Source organism: Dama dama, chromosome 9, assembly GCF_033118175.1.
Source record: "Dama dama isolate Ldn47 chromosome 9, ASM3311817v1, whole genome shotgun sequence".
NCBI classification, from domain to species: domain Eukaryota; kingdom Metazoa; phylum Chordata; class Mammalia; order Artiodactyla; family Cervidae; genus Dama; species Dama dama.
In genome coordinates this window covers 53,793,598-53,808,746 of record NC_083689.1, presented here as the reverse complement: position 1 = coordinate 53,808,746, position 15,149 = coordinate 53,793,598, and the positions used below count along the sequence as shown (strand labels likewise).

General features: G+C 45.5%; 1 protein-coding gene across 2 annotated transcripts in view; it reads right to left on the bottom strand.

Moving 5' to 3' along the window:
• The window catches only part of CYSTM1 (cysteine rich transmembrane module containing 1), a 70,308-nt gene extending 65,593 nt beyond the window's left edge, over window positions 1-4,715 (bottom strand). Inside the window, exon 1 of one of the 2 annotated variants that reach the window (XR_009694174.1) lies at window positions 3,522-4,715. The gene's annotated coding sequence lies outside the window, so the exon portion shown is untranslated. The remainder of the gene's footprint in view (window positions 1-3,521) is intronic. The other variant, XM_061151462.1, reaches the window with a different exon arrangement.
• Between the last annotated feature and the right edge of the window lie 10,434 nt (window positions 4,716-15,149).

Sequence of the window (15,149 nt, the reverse complement as noted above, 5' to 3'; positions counted from 1 at the left end):
GAATCTCTGTGAAGAGAGCATTGCCCATTACCCCATTTCAAGGGCGAGGAATGTTTCCAGCCAGGAAAGAAGGGCCTGCTATTGAGTGACAAAGGCACAGGCCTAGAAGGTTCCATGGGGGTCTCTGGCTCATACCCTAGCCCTGCCTCTCATGTGGGCCCAGTTTCCCTTAAAGGAGGTTATTTCTGTTCTTCAACAGAACAACCAGCCCTGGTGTTTATCATAGCCTATGTTTAGGGAAACACTATTTTTTCTTCCTATCGAAGTCTTAAATTCTCTACCAGTGGGAAACTTGTGGAGGTAGCAAGGGTGAATGAAAGCGGAAAATTTCCCAAAACTCTTGGCCTACTTAATTGCCCTGACAACACATAGTTATGAAACCGCTGGGTGTCGTCCCAGGGGCCTCCAAAGAGCTCCCAGTCTTTTATGCCTCAGCACAGAAAAGAATTCAGCAAGAGGCAAAGTGACAAATGAGATTTACTAGAACAAGATGCTTGTAAGGTTTACAAGCAGGCAGGCAAGTGTTGCACTGCCCTGAGTACTCAGTGGATTACATTTTTATAATCAGAGAAAGAGAGGGGTAGGGGAGAAGATCTTTGTCTTTCTTGAGTAGTGTCACACTTCCACGATCAGTTCTTCCCTCAGGTAGAGCAGGCATGTTTCCTTGTCCCTATTTGATCAGGCCAGGACTGTGAGAGCACTTTGGAAAAGTTATTCAGGTCTCAGTACAATGCGGGTGGGTCTTTCATTTTGAAAATCCACCTTCCCATAAATGATTGTTTTTGTGTACACAGAACACATCCTGAGGGTCATTAACTTGATGACACCACTGGGTAGGTTGTAGGCCTTATTCTCTACTATTGTTTTATTGCTTGGGGGGCACTGTGCAGTGAACATGTCTTAGGGGCCAAAGAGTATGTTTTAGGGATCATTAACTCACTGAGCTCACTGGGTAGGAGGTAGGTCTCAAGCCACCACAGCTTTATTGTCTGGGGGCATGTCTTGTACTTCTGTTGCATGGTTTTGTTGCTAAGCAGGTTAGATTTGATTTTATTGTTAAGCCAACCAATCTGGCTTTGATGCTAAGCAACTTGTTTTGCTTTATGAGTCAAGCAAGCGCACATGGTCTCAGAATCTTCCCATTATTTCCTTCAGTGATCATTAGTCTTACTGTAGTCTCCCAAAGCCCCCTGAAGTTCCCTCTCTATCTATAATTCCCTAACCAGGTTTCTAAGCTAACTATTTTCTTATCCTCGTGCTTGCTTGTGTGTGTGCTCAGTCCGACTCTTTTCGATCCCATGGATTGCAGGCCACCAGGCTCTTCTGTCCATGGAATTTTCCAGGCAGGAATACCGAAGTGAGTTGCCATTTCCTACTCCAGGGGATTATCCTACTCTATCCCTATTAATTATCGTGTTTGGAGGGTGGGGGGACCGTTTACAAAGAAAGCATGATTATCTGGCCATTTCAAATATTTCCAAAGAGATTTACAAAGTTGATAACAATTTTTTTAAAATGTGGCCCAGAAATCTAGATTCTTAATATTATGGAGCTCCTGGAGAGCCCAATAAAAAACACTAACAAATCCTACCAATGAATAAGCACACAAGGGGAAAAACTCTTCGGGTTAGTAGAAATATGTTGTAAACACACATTGCTCAATGCTCAAATGGCCTGTCTTAAGATGTCATTTACAGAGAATTTTGTTGCTGATCTGACTGGAAGTTCGCTTTCCCCAGGTGCCACCACTCTGGATTTGTCCTCCCTTGGGTGCTGTGCTGGTTTCTCCATTTATGTACAAACCTTGCCAAGTTCTTGGCAATTCCCTCAACTGCCTTTTACTGTACAGGATCCCTGGAGGTTCAATTCTGTTTTCTGGAGTCAAACAAATACAAAACAAGTTGGTGAGAAGTTTCAGCTATTTCACTTCCTCCAGAAAAAAGAAGTTTGTGGAAGACTCAATATAAAAGGGACAGCTGTTTTTTGTTTTTTTTTTTTTTAATTTTTTTCCCCACAGGATCAATAAATTTCAGAGTTGGAAAGAATTGTACATCACTCAATCATTCCTCTTCAATAATCAAAATATCTTTTTCTCATTTCTCAAGAATTTAAGACAAAAATGGCCAATTAACACTTATGCAGCATTACCTGGAAAGCCCACAAACTCAACGTAGTAGGTAGGAAGGGGGTAATCTGTTCTACAGTTAACAAAGAGCATGGAACTCCTTTCAGCTTCCCCAATGCTCCCATATTCATGTTTTGGGCACTAATAATCCTTCAAGAACTTCTGTGCCATTAAATCTCCTATCAATCACTGAGACTTTGGGTTTCACCCTAGGTATAAGAGATGTTGTAGAACACTCTGAAACCTCTAAAGGGTAAGCGCTGTGGTCAATACAACCTCAATGCATATGGAGGAAGGCAAACCCCGTAAACAGTCACAACTGACCGGGTCAAATGAGATAAGAGAAGGCAGCTGGGTGCTTCTTTTCCCTAAGAAGGAATTTTTTAAAAAAAATCTAGGATAATTGGCACCTGGCTGCCTACGCCCCTATCCCTGTCTCCTACAAACATTTCCGAAGCAAGGTTTCCAGAATCCCAACAGATTATAGTTCCAGGCGTTGTCATCTCTTTTTTCAGGCTGTCACAACAGCCTCCTCAGTCTCCCCATACCAGTGTTCCCGCTACCGCAATCCAGCCGACGCTTCAACGGCTCCCACCCACAAACCCTCAGCTGAGTACTCAAAAGAGTTTTTCCAAATGGGCCCTAACTTAACTTTCCAAACTTCTCCTCCGCCCCCCAAACCGCCCTAGGACTCAATCCAGTAAAGTCTTTCCTTTACTTCCAGCTCAAGGTCTCTTTCCCAGAGGTCGCCTTTCCCTCCCCCTACTCTTCCAACCCCCACAGCTGCCGGAGATTAGCCCCGTCCCTTGGGGCTCCGCTCAGATTTCACTCCCCCCAACAGGTCTATTCACATTTCTATCAACCGCACTCAACAGGATTGAAACATCTTTTCTGAACACCTCTGGTCCCAGCTCCCGCCCGGCCTCGCTCCCCCAGCAGGCTCGGTTCTGATCACGGAGTGGGTCGCCCGCAGCGCTCTAGAAATCGCAGCTCAAGGCGGAGACGCGGACGCCTCCCGCAGACGTCCCTCGAGACCGGGTGTGGCGAGCCTAGCTCTCAGTCAGCCGACTCCTCTCTACGCGGAGCCCCTTAGTCCTCCGCCCAGAGGCCCCAGCGGGCAGTGCGGGATCTTCCCAGCCTCAGCCAGCTGCGCTGCGACCGGACCCGGAGGAGCAGCCGCGAAGCGCCGGGGTGTGTATCAGGCCGGCTGCAACCGCTCCGCCGGCTCCCGGCCTCTCCCGCAGCTCTGCGCGCTTCCCGGCCCGAGTCCGCCCGTCGCTCTCCCAGCGCCCTCTGGGGAGCTCGGGGGTGCGCAAAAGCCCAGAAGGGCTCTGCCCGTGCCTAACCCCCTCCCTGGTCCCAGCTTGGCTGGGCCCGGGTCCACCGCGGGCCTCACCTCTCCTCTTTACGAACCCGCTGAGCACTGGTTCGGCCGGGACCCGCTGGAACCTGACGAGACCGCACAAGTGGCGCCGCACCTGCCAAGGAGCGAGTGAGGAGACTGGGCTCGCCTGACGTCACGACCTCCCCGAGAGCCGCGAGTGCGGAGTCACCTGATCACCCTGGCAACGCGCGCGGGGCGGGGCGAGGCGGGGGGCGGTGTCACAGCGCGAGCCCCGCCCCCAGCAGCGAGGCCTGGAGGCGCCACCCGGAGCGCTCCCGAGCGGCTGGCTGAAACTTGAGGTCCGGCTCCGGCCGTCCGCCTCTGGCCTTCAAGTAGGCATGGATAAGTGGCCATGGATCCCCGAGACTCCAAAAGGCAGCCACCTCAGGCTGGATCGGTGCTCCGAGACTCCAGATGTTACCCCCTCGCCGTCAAGGCAAGTGCCTGGCGTCAGGGCCTGTGTCCTCACCGAACCCGTAGGGGATTCAGTGCAAGGCGTGCTGCAGGCTTCGCTTGTGGGCTGCTTCTCTCCGCGTCTTCTCCTTCTAGAGCCAACTAGGTTCGAGGGTTTGCTTCGAGAACTGTACATGAGAGGACTAGGGCTGAGGCTGATAACTGGATTGCTCTCTGGCAACTTTACCCATAAGCCTCACAACAAGTAGTGCAGCCTTTGCTGGAGAATATAATAAGACTTCATTCACTCAGGATGAAGAACAGGCTGTAGCCCAGCCCAGTCCTCCTGTCCTGCAGCCCTCCTCTGCCAACAGAAAGAGAAAGCATTGAAACACTCCGAGAGCAAAGTTTAGCAGAAGCCTGAAAGTCCTAGTTGAAGTCCGATTTGTTTTCAGTTTAGAAATTGATTTTCCCTTCAGTTTCCTCCCCTAGCTCACTATGATGGTATGCCTACATCTCTGTGACTTTCCAGTCACTAGACATAGACCATCAGTTTCAAAATGAAAATGTAAGATCCTGTGGAGGTCCTGGTTTGAGATCTACTGCTTATTCTATCCCTTTACTTCTTTCTGAGTTCCATTTAAGTTTTACTCTCCTACTCCCTGCACCACTATGGAAGTTTTATGTATGTTGTCCTTCCCTCTTAGAGTATGGGATTTTAAACCAAAAAGTTATTTTATAAATAACTTTTAGTGAGCATCTTTGCCTGGCAATGGGTGCTTAAGGCACAATCCTTGAAGATTAAAAGTTTATGAGTGGTGCATCTCATATCCAAGTACCACCTGTACTGTTTACTTAATAGTTTTGTTTCAAGTGACACTTGTTTATTTTTATACATTTAAAAAAGAAACTAGCATATAAATGGGGGTAGGGGGTGGGAAGACAGCTGTGAAAGAGAAGAATCATGGCTCCAGATAGAATTGTACTAAAAGGAGAGAGATTTAAAACATGAGCCCAGGTTCCAAAGGGCAGAAATTAGGAGGCAGGAAGATGGTGGGAGCAGGGCAGGGGCAGCCAGACCTGGGGTGGCTGGTTGGTCTGAGGAGCGGAGCTCCAAGTGCAGGTTAGGGATGTGTGGGGGAAGAGCTGGGTTGGAATGAGGTTTGAGGGATGCAGTAGAGGGGAGAAGTCTGGGAGCGGAGAGAATGGAGAAGGAATCTAGAGAAAGGAGAAGGAGCAGTGGTTTCGGGAGGGACTACTGAAAGGAAGGGTGTGCTAACAGCATTAAGGAAAGGGAGATTACAAAAATGAGGACTGCAAGGAAGGAGGAGCGGTGAGAAGAACCTGATGGAGGCCCTACGGGAAAGCTCAGAGCCTGTGAGGCTGTAATGTGGGCAGAACAAGGTGAGATGAGGGTGGGGGCAGGACTAACTGCCTTGGAAGACAGGGCAGCTGGACATATAGGGCCATGCCGTGGGAGAAGAATGGTGTTTTTAGTAAGGTCCTTGGCCACTCCCATTTTACTGAGTTGTTTGGGGGTGATGGCAATAAGGAGTTCATGATCTGAGCCACAGTCAGCTCCCGGTCTTGTTTTTGCTGACTCTATAGAGCTTCTCCATCTTTGGCTACAAATAATATAATCAATCTGATTCCGGTATTGACCATCTGGTGATGTCCATGTATAAAGTCTTCTCTTGTGTTGTTGGAAGAGGGTGTTTGCTATAACCAGTGCGTTCTCTTGGCAAAGCTCTGTTAGCATTTGCCTTGCTTCATTCTATACTCAAAGGCCAAATTTGCCTGTTACTCCAGGTATTTCTTGACTTCTGACTTTTGCATTCCAGTCCCCTGTAATGAAAAGGACACCTTTTTTTGGGTGTTAGTTCTAGAAGGTCTTGTAGGTCTTCATAGAATCGTTCAACTTCAGCTTCTTCAGTATTACTGGTCAAGGCATAGACTTGGATTACTGTGATGTTGAATGGTTTGCCTTGAAAACGAACAGAGATTGCATCCAAGTACTGCATTTGTTGTACTTGACTCTTTTGTTGACTATGATGGTTATTCCATTTCTTCTAAGGGATTCTTGCCGACAGTAGTAGATATAATGGTCATCTTAGTTAAATTTACCCATTTCAGTCCATTTTAGTTTGCAGATTCCTAAAATGCTGATATTCACTCTTGCCATCTCCATACAGTCAGCAAAAACAAGACCAGGAGCTGACTGTGGCTTGGATCATAAACTCCTTATTGCCAAATTCAGACTTAAATTGAAGAAAGTAGGGAAAACCACTAGACCATTCAGGTATGACCTAAATCAAATCCCTTATGATTATACAGTGGAAGTGACAAATAGATTCAAGGGACTAGATCTGATAGACAGAGTGCCTGAAGAACTATGGACAGAGGTTCATGACATTGTACAGGAGACAATGATCAAGACCATCCCCAAGAAAAAGAAACGCAAAAAGGAAAAATGGTTGTCTGAGTGGCCTTAAAATAGCTGTGAATAGAAGAGAAGCATAAAGGCAAAGGAGAAAAGAAAAGATATAACCATTTGAATGCAGAGTTCCAAAGAATAGCAAGGAGAGATAAGAAAGCCTTCCTCAGTGATCAGTGCAAAGAAATAGAGGAAAACAACAGAATGGGAAAGACTAGAGATCTCTTCAAGAATATTAGAGATACCAAGGGAACATTTCATGCAAAGATGGGCACAATAAAGGACAGAAACTGTATGGACCTAACAGAAGCAGATGACATTAAGGAGAGGTGGCAAGAATACACAGAAGAACTATTTAAAAAAGATCTTTACGACCCAGATAATCACAGTGGTGTGATCACTCACCTAGAGCTAGACATCCTGGAATGAGAAGGCAAGTGGGCCTTAGGAAGCATCACTACGAACAAAGCTAGTGGAGGTGATGGAATTCCAGTTGAGCTATTTCAAATCCTAAAAGATGATGCTGTGAAAGTGCTACACCTCAATATGTCAGCAAATTTGGAAAACTCAGCAGTGGCCACAGAACTGCAAAAGGTCAGTTTTTATTTCAATCCCAAAGAAAGGCAAAGCCAAAGAACATTCAGACTACTGCACAATTTCAGTCATCTCACATGCTAGCAAAGTAATGCTCAAAATTTTCCAAGCTAGGCTTCAACAGTACATGAACTGAGAATTTCCAGATGTTCAAGCTGGATTTAGAAAAGGCACAGGAACCAGAGATCAAATTGCCAACATTCACTGGATCATAGAAAAAGCAAGAGAGTTCCAGAAAAACATCTACTCCTGCTTTATTGACTATGCCAAAGCCTTTGACTGTGTGGATCACCACAAACTGTGGAATATTCTTAAAGAGATGGGAATACCAGACCACCTGACCTGCCTCCTGAGAAATCTGTATGCAGGTCAAGAAGCAACAGTTAGAACTGGACATGGAACACAGACTGGTTCTAAATTGGGAAAGGAATATGTCAAGGCTGTATATTGTCACCCTGCTTATTTAACTTATATGCAGAGTACATCATGAGAAATGCTGGACTGGATGAAGCACAAGCTGGAATCAAGATTTCTGGGAGAAATATCAATAACCTCAGATATGCAGATGACCCTTATGGCAGAAAGTGAAGAAGAACTAAAGAGCCTCTTGATGAAAGTGAAAGAGGAGAGTGAAAAAGTTGGCTTAAAACTCAACATTCAGAAAACTAAGATCATGGCATCTGGTCCCGTCATCACATGGCAAATAGATGGGGAAACAGTGGAAACAGTGACAGACTATTTTGGGGGGCTCCAAAATCACTGCAGATGGTTGCCTGCAGCCATGAAATTAAAAGATGCTTGCCTCTTGGAAGAAAAGTTATGACCAAGCTAGACAGCATATTAAAAAGCAGAGACATTACTTTGACCACAAAGGTCTGTCTGGCCAAAGCTATGGTTTTTCCAGTAGTCATGTATAGATGTGAGAGTTGGACTATAAAGAAAGCTGAGCGCAGAAGAATTGATGCTTTTGAACTGTGGTGTTGGAGAAGACTCTTGAGAGTCCCTTGGACTGCAAGGAGATCCAATGAGTCCATCCTAAAGGAAATCAGTCCTGAATATTCATTGGAAGGACTGATGCTGAAGCGGAAACTCCAATCCTTTGGCCACCTGATGCAAAGAACTAACTCATTTGTAAAGGCTCTGATGCTGGGAAAGATTGAAGGCAGGAGGAGAAGGGGACAACAGAGGATGAGATGGTTGGATGGCATCACTGATTCAATGGACATGAATTTGAGTAAATTCTAGGAGTTGGTGATGGACAGGGAGGCCTGGTGTGCTGCAGTCCATGGGGTCGCAAAGAGTCGGACATGACTGAGTGAAATGAACTGAAGTGCTCCTAACTGTTCACTTTTCTTTATTATTGGTATTGGTTTTATTAAGGCATGAGAAGAAGAGTGTGGATTCACTACAAAAACTATAGGAATCTACTGAAGCTCCTCAGAATGGAAAATGGGAATGGGAGGCAATATTATGTTTTTTTTTTAGAATAGATTTTTATTGATTTTTAAATTTCTATTGGAGTGTAGTTGCTTTACAATGTTGTATCAGTTTCTACTGTATAGCAAAGTGGATCAGGTATATGTACATATATCCCCTCCTTTTGGAGGATGTAGTGTTTTGTAAAGAATTGTTTGGAAGCAGCATCCAACATGGTCAGAAGGGAGAGTAGGGGCAAAAGTGCAGCCCCAAGAGCTAAGGAAGGGCTGACCAAGGACTAGAAACCACCCCTTCTGGAGAGGAGAAGGGCTGTCTTTTGCTCACATGTGTGTGGCAATTGGAGTCTGGCAGGTAGAGGTGCACAGAAACCCTATTAAAATGAACATCTCTATACGCTGCACAGGTCAAATAATGTCTTTTTGGAGCTCACAGGCTCAGTGGCAAACACTGTGGAACTCCCCTCAGAACAGAGTTTTAAAGCACTGGGAAATCCACTAAGAGTTGGCCTCTGGCTTTTCTCCCATGGAAACAGACAAATGAACACATGTGAAAGGAAAGCCAGTGAATGTGGCCAGCACATACACAAAAACCAGAAAAAAAAAACAAATCAGATTGTTTTCATGTTTGAGGATATTAAAGAAAGGGTAAAAAGCTTCACTTCTGTCTGCTAGCTCATTGGTCTGCCTGATTGTCACGGAATTTGAGGTCCACGTGAAGGAGGAGGGTGTCAGTTTGCTTTCGGTCATGCTTCAAGGTTTGGGGTTTCACCTGAGCAATGAGTTTCAGTTTTACGCATCTTTTTCCTGATTTACATTTTCAGATTCGAATTTGCTAGTCAGGATTTTCTCCATTGCAAGGAACTAAAATGCTCTTCAAGTCAGTTTAAGAGAGAGAGAGAATTTATTGGCTCTTGAAACCAGGAGTCTAGAGGCAAATCTGAACTTCAGGCATAGCCGGATGCAGGCACTCAGGCAGTATCACCAAGAACCTCCTCTCTTGCTCTATCCCTCGGCTCTCTTTTCTGTGCATTATCTGAGAGTGCAGCCCCTCTGAGAGTGTTAGAAGCACATTCTCAAAACAGACAAAAGGCTTTCTCTTTCCCAGAGAACTTTTTACTAAGAAAAGTTCCAGGTTGGAGTCTTACTGTTTACATCGGCTTGGGGTAAATTGCTTCTCTCTGAATGTGTGGTTGTGGCCAGGGGATGTGGCATCTTGGCTAGTTCGTGCTGTCATCTGGAACTGGGAGTAAGGCTAGCCATCTCTCAAATCCCACATTTGAAAGTGTGGAAAGAACAGCTTCCCCAGGAAAATGGAAGTTTAGTTACCAGAACTAGGAAGAACAGATGCCTAGCAAACAAAAAACACAGCTGACCCCTACAGGCCACTGATACCAAAACCACAAGCTTATTGAAAAGTTCTGTAGGCACATGTATTCAATAATATGAAATTCCAGTCTTATTCCAGAAGGATAGCTTTGACTCTACTTGGGAGCCAACTTACCTTCTCCAGTATTTCCAGGAAAATTGCATCCACTGGGGGGCAAACTCCAGCGCTGAGAGGTTAAGCCTTGTTGAGATCATGGTATAGAACCCACCACTGGTTTTACCTAAGTGCACTCTCTTCTCTGGAAGGATTACTTCTGAGGAAAGTGCTTCAGAGGGTACTTCATGCTTTAAATCTGTTTGTACAGCACCTTGAGTTCTCAAGAAGCACCACATAAAGGCATGCAATTTTAATTATGACTTTTCGAAGCACTGATTCCTAAAGTGGCCTGGCATTTAGATAATAATCTTAGAAACCCAGCCCTGGAGGAAAACACATTTTTCTCATAGGCTGTGACTCAACTGAGTATGAAGTTTTCATCAACTCTTAAGAATCTCCTTGATTTCTGATATTTTGAAAATAAGGGGGAAAAAAATCAGCACCTATAAATTTGAGATACTCAGCCTATATGTCTATTTGCATTTATATTTATACAATGAACCAATGATTCATGAAGAAGGGAGCCACAGAGGATGAGATGGTTTGATGGCATCACTGAATCAATGGACATGAGTTTGAGCAAACTCCAAGAGAGACAGTGAAGGACAGGGAAGCCTGGCATGCTGCAGTCCATGGGGTCGCCAAGAGTTGGACACGACTTAGCAACTAAACAATAACAAATGATGATTTAGCACTTGACATATGAAGAATATGAACTCAGGGAAAACATTAAATCCACATATTCATTCAGCACATGTATTAAGTACCAACCACGTGCCAGGGGCTGTTCTAAGCTCTGGAGATGTAGGAATATGCAAAACAAAATTTTCAAAATCCTTGCTTATATCAAACTTACGTTTTAGTAGGTGTGTCCATTCATATACAGCTTTGGATCTCCTCTGTGTCACTGACAGGGATTGTCATAATCACCAGTAAACATGCAGGACAAATTTTTTGTGAGTGCTTCCTCTAAGGCAAGGCTTTTGGCCAGTGCTCTGCGTATGTTTTCTCATTATTCTCTTCTTCCTAGGGATTAAAAACAGAATTCAGAGAGATGCACACACCTGTTTAAGAGGCCTTAGAAAGTAAGGGGTGGAGCCAAGATTGAAACTCATTTCTCCATTTCTAAAATTATTTTATTTTTTACAGTTATATAATTTATTTATTTATTTTTGACCATGCCACACGGTATGTGAGATCTTAGTTTCCCTACCAGGGATTGAACCTGAGCCCTTTGCATTAGAAGCACAGAGTCTTAACCACTGGACCACAGGAAAGTCCCTTCATATCTGCCTTTTAATTTGTACCCTTTCTTCGAGTGTGGAAAGCAGATGATGCGAAGTGGTGGGATTATGGCAAACTGGAGAACAAGCTCCGTGCAAAGGGAGCCACTATCTAGCCACTTGGCACAGGGGAGCTGGCCCAGTGTGGCCAAGTCTTGTGATTTTTTTCAAGAGAAGCTAGCAAACAGAATTTTGACATGAAAACCAGTTTTTAAAGAATGGTGAAAGCGAAACAAAATCTGAGCATTATTCAGGCCACAGGTCTGCCCCTTTATGAGAAAGCACCCCAAAATGAAAAGTGAGTAGAAAAACACAGCTCTCAGGGCTTGCACGAAGTAGTTGTCAGGTTGATTTGATAAGGCTAAGGTAAACAGGTGTCCCTGTTTACCAGTAAAGCAAAGTCCTTAATGAAAGTTAACAATGAAGGAGCAGCTAGAGCGTTCCTACCCACTAGCATGGAGGAGGTTGCAGTGAGCCATCTTAGGCTGGGTTGACAGGCCATGCTTATCTGAAAAGGAAAATTTAACTTCAGGGCGGGCTCCATGTTACATCTGAGGCCCTAATAATGATGATTATGCTGTCAGTGCACAAGACACAGTTCAAAATAATTCTCCTCTGAAAAATTACATTCTGCTTGCTTCCTGGTACTTCCTTGTCTCCCCCTGCCCCAGGACTCCCGCGCTCAGCAAGCCTTTCCTTTTACCCACCCCTTTTGCCAGCGACTGGCAGTCACAGGACAGATGGTGGTCTCACCACTGGGGTGGTCTGAGACCAGAACAAGGCTGGTCACCTGTTGGTGGCAGCGCCTCTTCCTGTCCTGGCCTTTGGAGGGAGGGAGAGGAGAGCTTCCACATTTTAAAAAAACATTTGCACCACCAATAGGCTGAGACTCTCCAAGACAATAGTTTTGCTTAAAATGAGTAAAGGAATTCTCATCTCCTGGATTTTCACAAGATCAGAAAACCTTTGTTTACTACAAGGATTGTTTCAAAAAGGAAAGTAAGATCTGGCACATGAAAAATCCCCTTTCCAACCATTCTCAAGATAGTAACTCTGCAGACATATGCCACGTGTATTCCATCATAGCACAACAGTGCTGTCGTGCACTGGGGACAGATTTGCTGCTGCTGCTGAGGCTGCTGCTGCCACCGCCGCCTCCACCGCCTCCTTCTGTTGCCTGGATAAAGCCGAGGCATGTGGCACTGCTGTGAGATTCTTAGAAGATCAGGCAATTGTTCCTGGCTGGGGCCCTACAACTCACTTTGTACCGCAAGTCTCTAAATCCTAGCTCTCCTGGGCCCTGGAAGCCTTGATTTTGTTTTTGGAAAACACACATAGTAAGGAGTTAGACACTTTCTGAAAGGGGTAGGAGAAGGAAAACTCCCCCCTTCCTTACTTGAAAGATCATTTAAGAGAAGTGACTTCTCCCACTCAGGGAGGCAGGGCAGTGCTATGAGTGTCCAAAGACCTGCATTCTAGCCCTGGTTCCCCTATATCCTTGTTTCAGAACCATTTATTAAATCTTTTTGGGCCTCAATTTCCTCATCTGTGGAGTGGAAATAATAATAGGCCCAGACACACAGGGCTGTCGCAAGGGTTAAATGGTGTGTGCAGTAGAAGCTGCTCTCTGCACAGAACACGTTCTCCAGGTCATGGGAGCCTCCATGTATCCCCACCATTGGCCCCCAGCATCCACACCCTAGGAGAGGGTACAAATTAAAAGGCATCTGCCGCCAACTAATAAAAAAAAAAAAAAAGGCATCTGCTTCACCTTGTCCCCACCACTAATTTTTCTGTGACTCCTTGGTCAGGTGATTAGGAGTTATACATGATGACCAGTGTCATTCTAGTGCAGTTCTTTTTTAAAAAAAATTTTATTGAAGTATAGTTAATTTGGGTTTTCCAGGAGGCACGAGTGGTAAAGAACTCACTTGCCAATGCAGGAGATGTGAGACAGGGGTTCGATCCCTGGGTTGGGAAGATCCCCTGGAGGAGGGCATGGCAACCCACTCCAGAATCCCATGGACAAAGGAGCCTGGCGAGTTACAGTCCATAGGGTTGCAAAGAGTCAGACACAACTGATGCGCCTTAGCATAGTATACATAGCATGCATAGCACATGGTTACAGTTTACAATGTTGTGTTTAATTTCTTCTGTATAGCAAACTGACCCATTATATATTCTTTTTTCACATTCTTTTTCACTATAGTTTATCACAGGATATTGAATCCCTGTGCTGTAGAGTAGGACCTTGTGGTTTACCTCTAGTGCAATTCTTTAGCTGCTGCAGGGGAGACCTTGGTACCAACTACACCTGGAGCCTTAGTTTAGTGTCACCTTTACCTGAATTTCTGGGCTGCTTTGGCCACAGGCCAGAGGAGAGTAAGCCTGTCTACCTCCTGCTCCAGGCCCCTCCCTGGAGAGGCCAAACTCGCAGTTCCGTGGGTGTGGAGTCCACCTGCATCAGAGGGAGGGGCACTGTGGCCACATGCAGCTTCCTCGGCTCCAGGCTAGACCCATTGCTTTTTTTTTTTTCCCCATATTTTAATTTTAAAAAAATATTTTAGTTTTTATTGACGATATGAACATAATATTTGGACATAGGTGAAAAATATATTGTTGAAATTCATTTCACCTGAGCTTTTTACTTTTAATTAAAATTGCATGTGTGCTTTTCATTATATTTCTATTGGAGAGCACTATCCTAAAGTGTCCTGGACGAGCCTGTTCTGGGATTCCCTGGTGGCTCAGTAATAGAGAATCAGCCTGCCAAGCAGGAGATGCAGGTTCGATCCCGGGGTCAGGAAGATCCCCTGGAGAAGGAAACAGCAACTCACTTCATTATTCTTGCCTGGGAAATCCCATGGACAGAGCAGCCCGGCATGCTACAGTCCATGGAAGACCCACTGCTTCTGAATCACTGGGGTCAGGGCCTAGGAATCTTCAAGTAACAAACCCTCTGAGGGAGCAGAGCCTATAAAAGTTAGCATTTATGGCCCTCTGGTCCCTCAAACTCTGCAGATGTTTTCCTCAACCTGTCTCTCCTCATGTGTCCTTAACTGGGCCATCGTCCTGCAGGGAAGCCAGGCCTTGAAGCTACAAACCTGAAGTCCCCTGAGTCTGGGATCGTCCCCATCACCTCATAGCAGAGTTTGGCCCTTCTCCCCTCCCCCTATTCTCACTCCCCAGACCTGTTCAGGCCTTCCCCTTGATTTCACACCAGAACCAGTGGTCTTGCTCCCCACCTGTCTAATCTGGAGGTCTTGATCTGGAATGGACACCTGGCTCTAATATTCCCATATTTAAAATTCTCCAGGGGTTTTCCATCCTGTAAGATCCAGTCTATGAGGCAGTTAAAAGCCTTTCTCCTCAGCCTCATCTCTCTGGCCACTCCCCTAGGAGGAAAACTCCAGCTGGACTTATCTGATGCCCAGATCTTTGAATTTTCCATGGAGCTGCTTGCCTCTGGGCTACTACAGACACAGTACCCTTCACTGGAACACTCTTCTTTGCTACTCTTCCTTCAAGTCTGAGCTGAAATGTCACCTCCTCTGGTGAGAGGTTGCAAATAGAACATCTGTCACCTTCCCAGATGTTCTCAGGTAGTACTGACTACTCCCTCCTCTTCCCTGTACATGCCCTCAAAATATCACCCATGATTCTGTATTGCCTTTATTTGCTTGTGTGTTTCTGCCCCTCTAGACCCATGAGGGATCTCCATTTTATTAATTTCAAATTCCAAACCTTTATCAGGGTTGATAAGTCCAGTATGATCTGGCTCACACCCACGTCTTCACCCTGACTCCTATCACTCTGCCCTAACCACTTCACCCTGTCACTCTGGCCTTTGAACTGTTTCCAAGATTACCAGACTGCTTCCTGTTCTGGGTCATTGTTCTTAAAGTGACCATTTTCTGGAATGGCCTCCCCTAGATCTTTCACGGCTGTCTCTCTTGAGTGCTCAGTCACTTTAGTCGTGTCCAGCTCTTTGCGACCCCATGGACTGTAACCCAGCAG